Source organism: Carcharodon carcharias, chromosome 20, assembly GCF_017639515.1.
Source record: "Carcharodon carcharias isolate sCarCar2 chromosome 20, sCarCar2.pri, whole genome shotgun sequence".
Lineage (NCBI taxonomy): Eukaryota > Metazoa > Chordata > Chondrichthyes > Lamniformes > Lamnidae > Carcharodon > Carcharodon carcharias.
In genome coordinates, this window is record NC_054486.1 from 30,460,341 (window position 1) to 30,468,276 (window position 7,936).

The window sequence follows — 7,936 nt, forward strand, 5'->3', positions numbered from 1 at the left end:
CTATCACATGAAAGAATGAAACTCCAAACTTGTGCCAGAGAGGTTGAGTGACTGTAACTAACACTTATCTCACTGTCAAAAGGATACTTCGGCTTAAAAAAGCTTAACTGCCTATGGCAAATTTATTTCGTATTCGCAGTTAAGTGCAGGAAATTCATATCACTCAATGCAATCAAAGGTGGAACCAGACAGCAAGGTTCAGGAAGTTAAAAGAGAAGTGGCGCACCTTCGGCAGCAACCTTTTGACTTTATTTAATTTTGCATTGAACCTTGCCTGAAGTTGCTGTGGAATTCGTACGCAAGTAGCAGCAAGGACTATCAGCTGCAAAGTGACAAAACTTGGCCCATTATAATTAATAACACATCTTTTCAAAGTTTTAATATTTGTGAACATGGATATATAACTCCCCTGCGCACTGAATTCGAACTGATTCTGTGGAAACAAAGATATACACTTCTCCCAGATGCCCGATTTCGGAAACTCTTACCTGTCTCAACAACTTGATGACAAATGCAACTACACAATAGACACAGGGGACTATTATACTGTGTAATGAAGTGAACGCCCCCTCAATCCAACAATAGATAATGGAAAGATAGATTTCTGTAAAACGACACCAGTTCAGTGTACTGTAATCATCCTGAAATAATTAACAGGATATCTAGGACAATGAGAGATCCATTTCTTAACTCTGTAACCCAAACCTGAACATTGCTTGGCCTGATTTCAATACTGTAATTATGTGCCTTATCATAGAAAAATGTCCCTAGGAACTTCACAAAAACATTTACAGAAAAATGGGCCTGGTGCCAAGCAAGGGGAAATTAAGATTGAGACCAAAAGCTTGGGAAAGAGTTGGATTTTAAAGAGGGCCTTAAAGAAGGATAGGAGATAGATACACTGGGTTCACGCCATATTGACCCAGATATCAGATGGGTTCCATATGCAAACTATTTTTGTTATGTGTTCATGGGATGTGGGCGTTGCTTGCTAGGCCAGCAGTTATTCCCCAATTTCCCTTCAGAATGTGGTGGTGAGCTGCCTTCTTGAACCGATGCAGTCCATTTAGAGTAGGTACACCCACAGTGTTGTTAGGGAGGGAGCTCCAGGATTTTGCCCCAACGACTGTGAAGGAATGACAATATATTTCCAAGTCAGAATGGTGAGTGATTTGGCGGGGAACTTCCAGGTGGTAGTGTTCCCATTTATCTGCTGCCCTTGTCCTTCTAGTTGGTAGCGGCCATGGGTTTGGAAGGTGCTGTCGAAGGAGCCTTGGTGAATTCCTGCAGGGAGACAACAACAATGACAACAATTTGCATTCATAAAGCACCAGTAAAATAGAAAAATACCCCAAGACACTTCATAGGAAAATTATAAGCAAGATTTGACAGCAAGTCACATAAGGCGATGTTAGGACAGATGGTCAAATGCTTGGTGATACAGATAAGTTTAAGGAGCGTCCTAAAGGAGGAAAGAGAAGTAGAGAGGGGGAGGGTTTAGGGAGGAAATTCCACAGCTTAGGGCCTCAGCAGCTGAAGGCACAGGTGCTAATAAGGAATGATTAAAACTGGGGATGTGCAAGAGTCCAGAAAAGGGAGGAGCACAAACATTTCGGCATTACACAACTGGAGAAGGTCATAGGAAGGTCATCAGAGGACTGAGGCCTTGAAGGATTTGAAAGCAAGGATGGGAATTATAAAATTAAGATGTTGTTTAGTCAATGTAGGACAATGGAAGGAAGAACAGGATGGGGTCTGAGTCGCATGCCAGATTCAGTGCTGATTGATTGGTGGGGACATTTGTAGTATTGTCAGCGTTTAACAGTTGGAATATAGAAAGCCAGGTATTATCATCATTGGAGGCCAACAGGAGAACTGAAGAAATACAAACCAAAATAACTTAGCATTAAGCTGGACCTGATCAACAAGGGATCGAAGGGTCTTTTGTCCTTCATTGAAATAGTCATGGGAGCACATGCAAGCTGGGGAAAAATTACAAATTCATATATAACCAAGGGACCAATGTGTCTCAAAGCTCTAAAGTGGTGGTGTACTGCATGTTTCTGAGAAATTGTCAGGAAAGAACAGCTGAAAGGCTGAGAGACTTAGCTGAGGGAAATCTTTCTGGTTGGATAATGGATGGACAATTGATCCAGTGATTATCTGGTGCAGCTATTCTTTCCAGCTTTGTGAAGGTAAACATTAGAGGTGCCTGTAGTCAAAGTAAGGCCCAAGAAATCTTTGAGTTATTGATTGAGCTCCCCAGACTGACCAACCAATTTGTTCGACCTCTATTTACTGTACAATTAGTGTGACAGTTAGAAGGAACTGCCTTGACTGAAATCCATCAACACCAGCAGTGGTGAGCAGTGGGGGCTGTAAACTTTTAATGTTGTGTTCACAGAGATGATACTGGGCTTGTGAACCTTATTACAATCAGAACTAATCATGCAGATATACATTCATAAGATCATAATAAATAGAAGCAGGCATAATCCATTCAGGCCATTGAGCCTGGTACATCATTCAATATGACCGTGGCTGATCTGATTGTGGCCTCAACTCTATGTTCCTGCTTTCCCTTGTAGATCAAAAATCTGTCTAATTTAGCCTTGAATACATTCAATGACCCAGCCTCCACTGCTCTCTGTAAAAGAAAATTCCAAAGACTCTGAGAGAAGAAGTTCATCCTTATCTCCATTTTAAATGGGAGACTCCTTATTTTTTTTAAACTGCGCCCCATCGTTCTACATTCCACCACAATGGCAAATAACCTTTCAGCATCTACCTTGTCAAGCCCCCTCAGGATTTTATATGTTTCAGTAAGATCACGTCTCATTCTTCTAAACTACAATTAGTATAAACCCAACTTCCCCAACATTTCCTTATAAGGCAACCCTCTCATCCCAGGAATCCATCTAGTGAACCTTCTCTGAACTACTTCCAAAGTAAGTATATCCCTCCTTAAGTAAGGGAACCAAAACTGTACACAGTACTCTAGATGTGGTCTCACCAGCACCTTGTATAGCTGCAGCAAGACTTCCCTAATTTTATGTTCCATCCCCCTTGCAATAAAAGTCAATATTCCATTTGCCTTCTGAATTACCTTCTGTACCTAAATTCTAATTTTTTGTGATTCATGTACAAGGGCATCCAGATCCTTCTGTACACAACATTTGTCATTCTCTCTTGGTTTAAATGATATACTGTTTTTCTATTCTTCCTGCTAAAGTTCAAACCTCAAATTTTCCCATATTGTACTCAATCTGCCAGTTTTTCCCCTACTCACTTAATCTATCTATATCCCTTTTCAGACTCTTTGTATCCTCCTTACAACTTACTTTCTTGCCTATCTGTGTATCATCAGCAAATTTGGTTACAATGCAGTTGGCCCCTTCATCCAAGTCATTATTATAGATCATAGATAGTTGACTTTACAGCATTGATCCCTGTGGCACTCCACTAATTATAGAGTAGTGGGTTAATGGTTATGTTAGGCATGGTAAGACAAAAACACATGGTAACAGTAATACCTCACTATAGCTCGGGAACAGCATTAAAACATGGTGCCAGTGCTAGAGGCCACAGTCAACAAACTTAGGCCACAGATCAGTGACCCACAAGTGATGACCAGTGAAACAATTGTCTTCGCTGCAGTGAAGATCAGAACAGTGGTAGGACCCGTCATTTCAAACAATTTTGCAAATTCAAAACATCATTCACGGGAAGAAAGCTAGAAAATGTTCCCAACCATTTTGAAATTCAAGAAATAGCAGATAAACCTTCCCTAGAAGAAATCAAAGAAGCCGATAGATAGTTCTGGTCTGTGCAGTTGGAAGTCCAAGGCTACAGACAGAATTTAAACTGGACTCCAGGGCAGGAGTCTCTGCCTCATCAAACAGATTGGACTGGCATCAAAATTGACATAAAGAAGTCAAAATCCTACCATCTGATTTAAAGCTACAAGGTCTGGAGGCACGGATCTCCAAGTGAATGGTCAGTTCACCACCGCCCTTCAGCATGAAGAAAAATAAATTAACAAAGTCCTTTATATCTTACAAAACCAGCCTGTTTCTCTGTTCAGCAGGCTAGCGTGTTTAAGACTTGGTCTTATACAGAAGCTTGATGAAGTATCAGTAGAGGACAATGAAGTATTACTCAAGGAGGAATTTCCAACTTTGGTTAGAGGATCGACAGATTTTGATTCAGCAGCAGCACTTGAAGTTCACTCACAATGCAGTGAGTCACTCTTTATTATGGAAGCACCATCCACTGGGTCACAGGTGTAGATCTCTCACTTTTTTTCACACTCAAGCTGGAAGGCGTGGAAATAGAAGGCACTGAAAAAGATGGTGACCATCCGCCAGAGGAGCTTCTATACCTTGCTTGGCTGTTTCCTGATGAAGTTCATGAGAAGGGAGCTGTTGTAGAAGCAGCTGATCCATTGGAAGATGAGTCCTAGTTCTCGTTATGCTCTTTGACTCCACTGAAGATGGATTTCATCACTCCAGATGAAATCTCTGTTGTCTTTTTTGAGCAGTCAGTGCTATTCGTTGAAGAAGCTATCGAAGAGCTGAGTTTGTCTGCTCCTCCCACTGAATCCACCAATGGGATGTGTCAACAATTACTGGCTGGCCACAGTGAGCTATGCAGGGAGAAGGTGATGCTTGATTCCAAGTTAGATCAAACCATTGGAATAAATGCAGAGCTTGTTAGTTTGAATAAAGTTAAATTGCAGCCCACACTGAAATCGCATCAGCAAGTCATGCTTAACTCAAATTGTCATTCAATGCAGAAGAAAAGGCCCAAACTGCAGAGCTTCCACATTTGAAGACTCCTATACAGGAATTTCACCTAGATCCAGGTCTGAAGGTTTATTCCATATTGAAGATGGTGTAATCTTACCTTCTTCTGCTGACACCGTCATCTCATTGCCTATAGTGGAACAGCCTCATGCTGAAACAAGCATGCAAATTATATCACTACCTAAACAGCATGCAAGTGGTACCCTAAGAGTAGTAGAGAAGTCATCTTTCCTTCATATCTTGCAATGTCTTCAGGATGTTCATCGCTCTTCTTCTGATCTACCAGATTTATTCAAATCTCAGGTATTGAATACTTCTTTCATTGTCAATGCAGCAGTGAATGATACAGCTGTGAAATTATTTATCAAAATTGAAAATACTTATTCTCAAAACGGAAGCAGAAGCTTCCAGAGAGACTGTTAATTTGTCTTCTTATTCAAGAGAAGGCAATTGTCCATGTCCTGAAGTTTTCTCTCTCAAATCAGTCTTTCACTGAATGGGTTTCACAACCTTTTCAGTCAAGTTATCATAATGATCACAGCCCAGGTATCAGCAGTCATCAAGAGCTGCTATCCCACTCCACCAATGTGTTCACCTTCCAGGAAAAAGAGAAGGGAACACATACACCAACAACATCCTCCAAGTGAGCCAAGAACACTGTTGGAGATTGAAGACTCAGGTGACAGTGACTTGGAGGGTGGGAAGGATAGAAGGTGGATAGAAACTACTAACAGTACAGAAGGTCTACAGATGTTGGAAATTGTAATGTATATAGCTTAACAAAAGAATGTAACAGTTTGAGATTGTACTTGAAGGAGATGTAAAATAATGGGTTAATGTTTATATTAATAAGACCATGATGATATTAATGATGCAAGAGTGACATCAGAAGTCAGATGCCAAGAGGCTCCAAGAAAGCTAGGCACAGAATAGTCTGTGTCCTGAATTCCATTTGATTGCCCTGAGGCCTTTAATGAGTTCTTAATAAATGGTTTCAAGTTAAACAATACCGACTATCTCAAGCCTGTTACAAGAGAAGCAAAGCCTAATCAAGGTTTGGTAAGACAAGAAGGCATGATAACAGTAAAACCTCATTAAAGCTTGACAACAACATCAGAACACTAGTTAAAGTTTGCCAACCTGAAAATGACCCATTTGTCCTGATTCTCTATTTCCTGTTAGTTAACAAATCCACTATCCAACATCATGAGCTTTATCTTGTGTAGTAACCTTTTATGTGGCACCTTATTGAATGCCTTTTATAAAATCCAAATACACTACATCTGCTAGAATCCCGTTATTCATGTTGCTTATTACATCCTCAAAGAACTCCAAAAATTTGTCAAACACAATTTCCCTTTCATTAAAACCATGTTGACTTTGCCTGATTGTATTATGATTTTCTAAATATCCTGCCACTACCTCCTTGATAATGTATTCCAGCATTTCCCCAATGCCAAATATTAGGCTGACTATTATGATTGGGATTTTTTTTGTGCTGTTGATCATGAAAATAGTACAAAGTACTTGTTCAAAGTCTCTGCCATTTCCTTGTTTCCTATTATTAATTCCCTAGTCTCATGCTCTGATGGACAACGCTCACTTTAGTAACTCTTTTCCTTTTTATATATTTGTATGTTTTTATATTCCTTGTTAATTTTCTCTCAAACTCCAAGTTCTTCCTCTATATTGTTTTTAGCCATCTTTTGCTGTTTTCTAAAATTTTCCCATTCATCTGGCCCACCACTAATCTTTGCAGCATTGTATGCCTTTACTTTCAATTCAACACCATCCCTTAACTTCCTTAGTTGGCCACAGATGGTGCATCCTTCTGGTAGAGTCTTTTCTTCTCTCTTGTGAAGAGTCATGAAATATTTCCTTAAACGTCTGCCACTGCTTCTCTGCCTTCACACCTTTCAAACTGTTTTCCCATTCCAATTTAGCCAACTCGATCTTCATATCCTTGTAATTGTCTATATTTAAGCTTAAGACATTAGTTTCAGATTCACATTTCTCACCCTCAAACTGAATGTGAAATTCTATCATGTTACAATCACCCTTATCTAGAGGATCCTTTACTATGAGGACATCAATTAATCCTGTCTCATTATACGTTACCAGGTCTAAAATAGCCTTCCCCCTTGTTGGGGTTTCAGAATGTATTGTTCTCAGAAACTGCCCTGAATACACCCTATGAATTCATCCTCCAGGCAACCTTTGCAGTTTGATTTGTCCAATCCATATGAAGATTAAAACCTTCCACAATTACTGCAGTTCATTTCTTACAAGCCCCCCATTATTTCTTGAATTATTCTCTCTCCTACATATAACTATAGTTAGGAGGCCTATAGACTCCTCCCATCAGTGATTTCTTTCCTTTGCTATTTCTTACCCCTACTCCTAATTCATATGTTCGTATGCTCTTATCTCCACCCATACTGATTCTCTATCTTTATCCTCCAAACCAAAATCATTTCTCACTGTTGTGCTGATCTCATTCTTTATTAGCAGGGCCTATGCCCTCCTTTTCCTTTGTTTGTGTCTTGCCAAAATGCCAAATAGCTATGAATATTCAAGTCCCAGCCATGATAACTTTGAAACATGTCTCAGTAATGACTGTCATATCAAACTCAGTTATTTCTATTTGTGATAATAATTCATCCATCTTGTTATGAATGGTGTGTGCTTTCAAATTAAGAGCTTTTAATTCTGCATTTTTATCATTTTTCCCCACTCTGACCTTATTTGCTAGTGTACTCTCTTATTATTATGCTCTGTCCCTTCCTGTCAGACACTATCCCTTATCACTACCCTGCACAATTGCCTTGGTCTTTCTCTTTAACTTTCCAAATATTGCCTCACATGAACCCTTTTCCCCACTATTTAATTTAAAGTCTTCTCTACAAACCTAGTAATAGGATTCAACAGGATATTAGTCCCAACATGCTTCAGGTGAAAGCCGTCCCAACAGTACAGTTCCTTCTTTCTCCAGTACTGGTGCAATCAATGAGTCGACACTCTGTAGCATGTGGGTAATGTCCCACGGCAAGAATGCCATATTGCTAATCAAGAAAAAGTACAGTTATAATACCACTAAAACGACCTTCGTGGAGGGAGGGAGTGCCCAATAA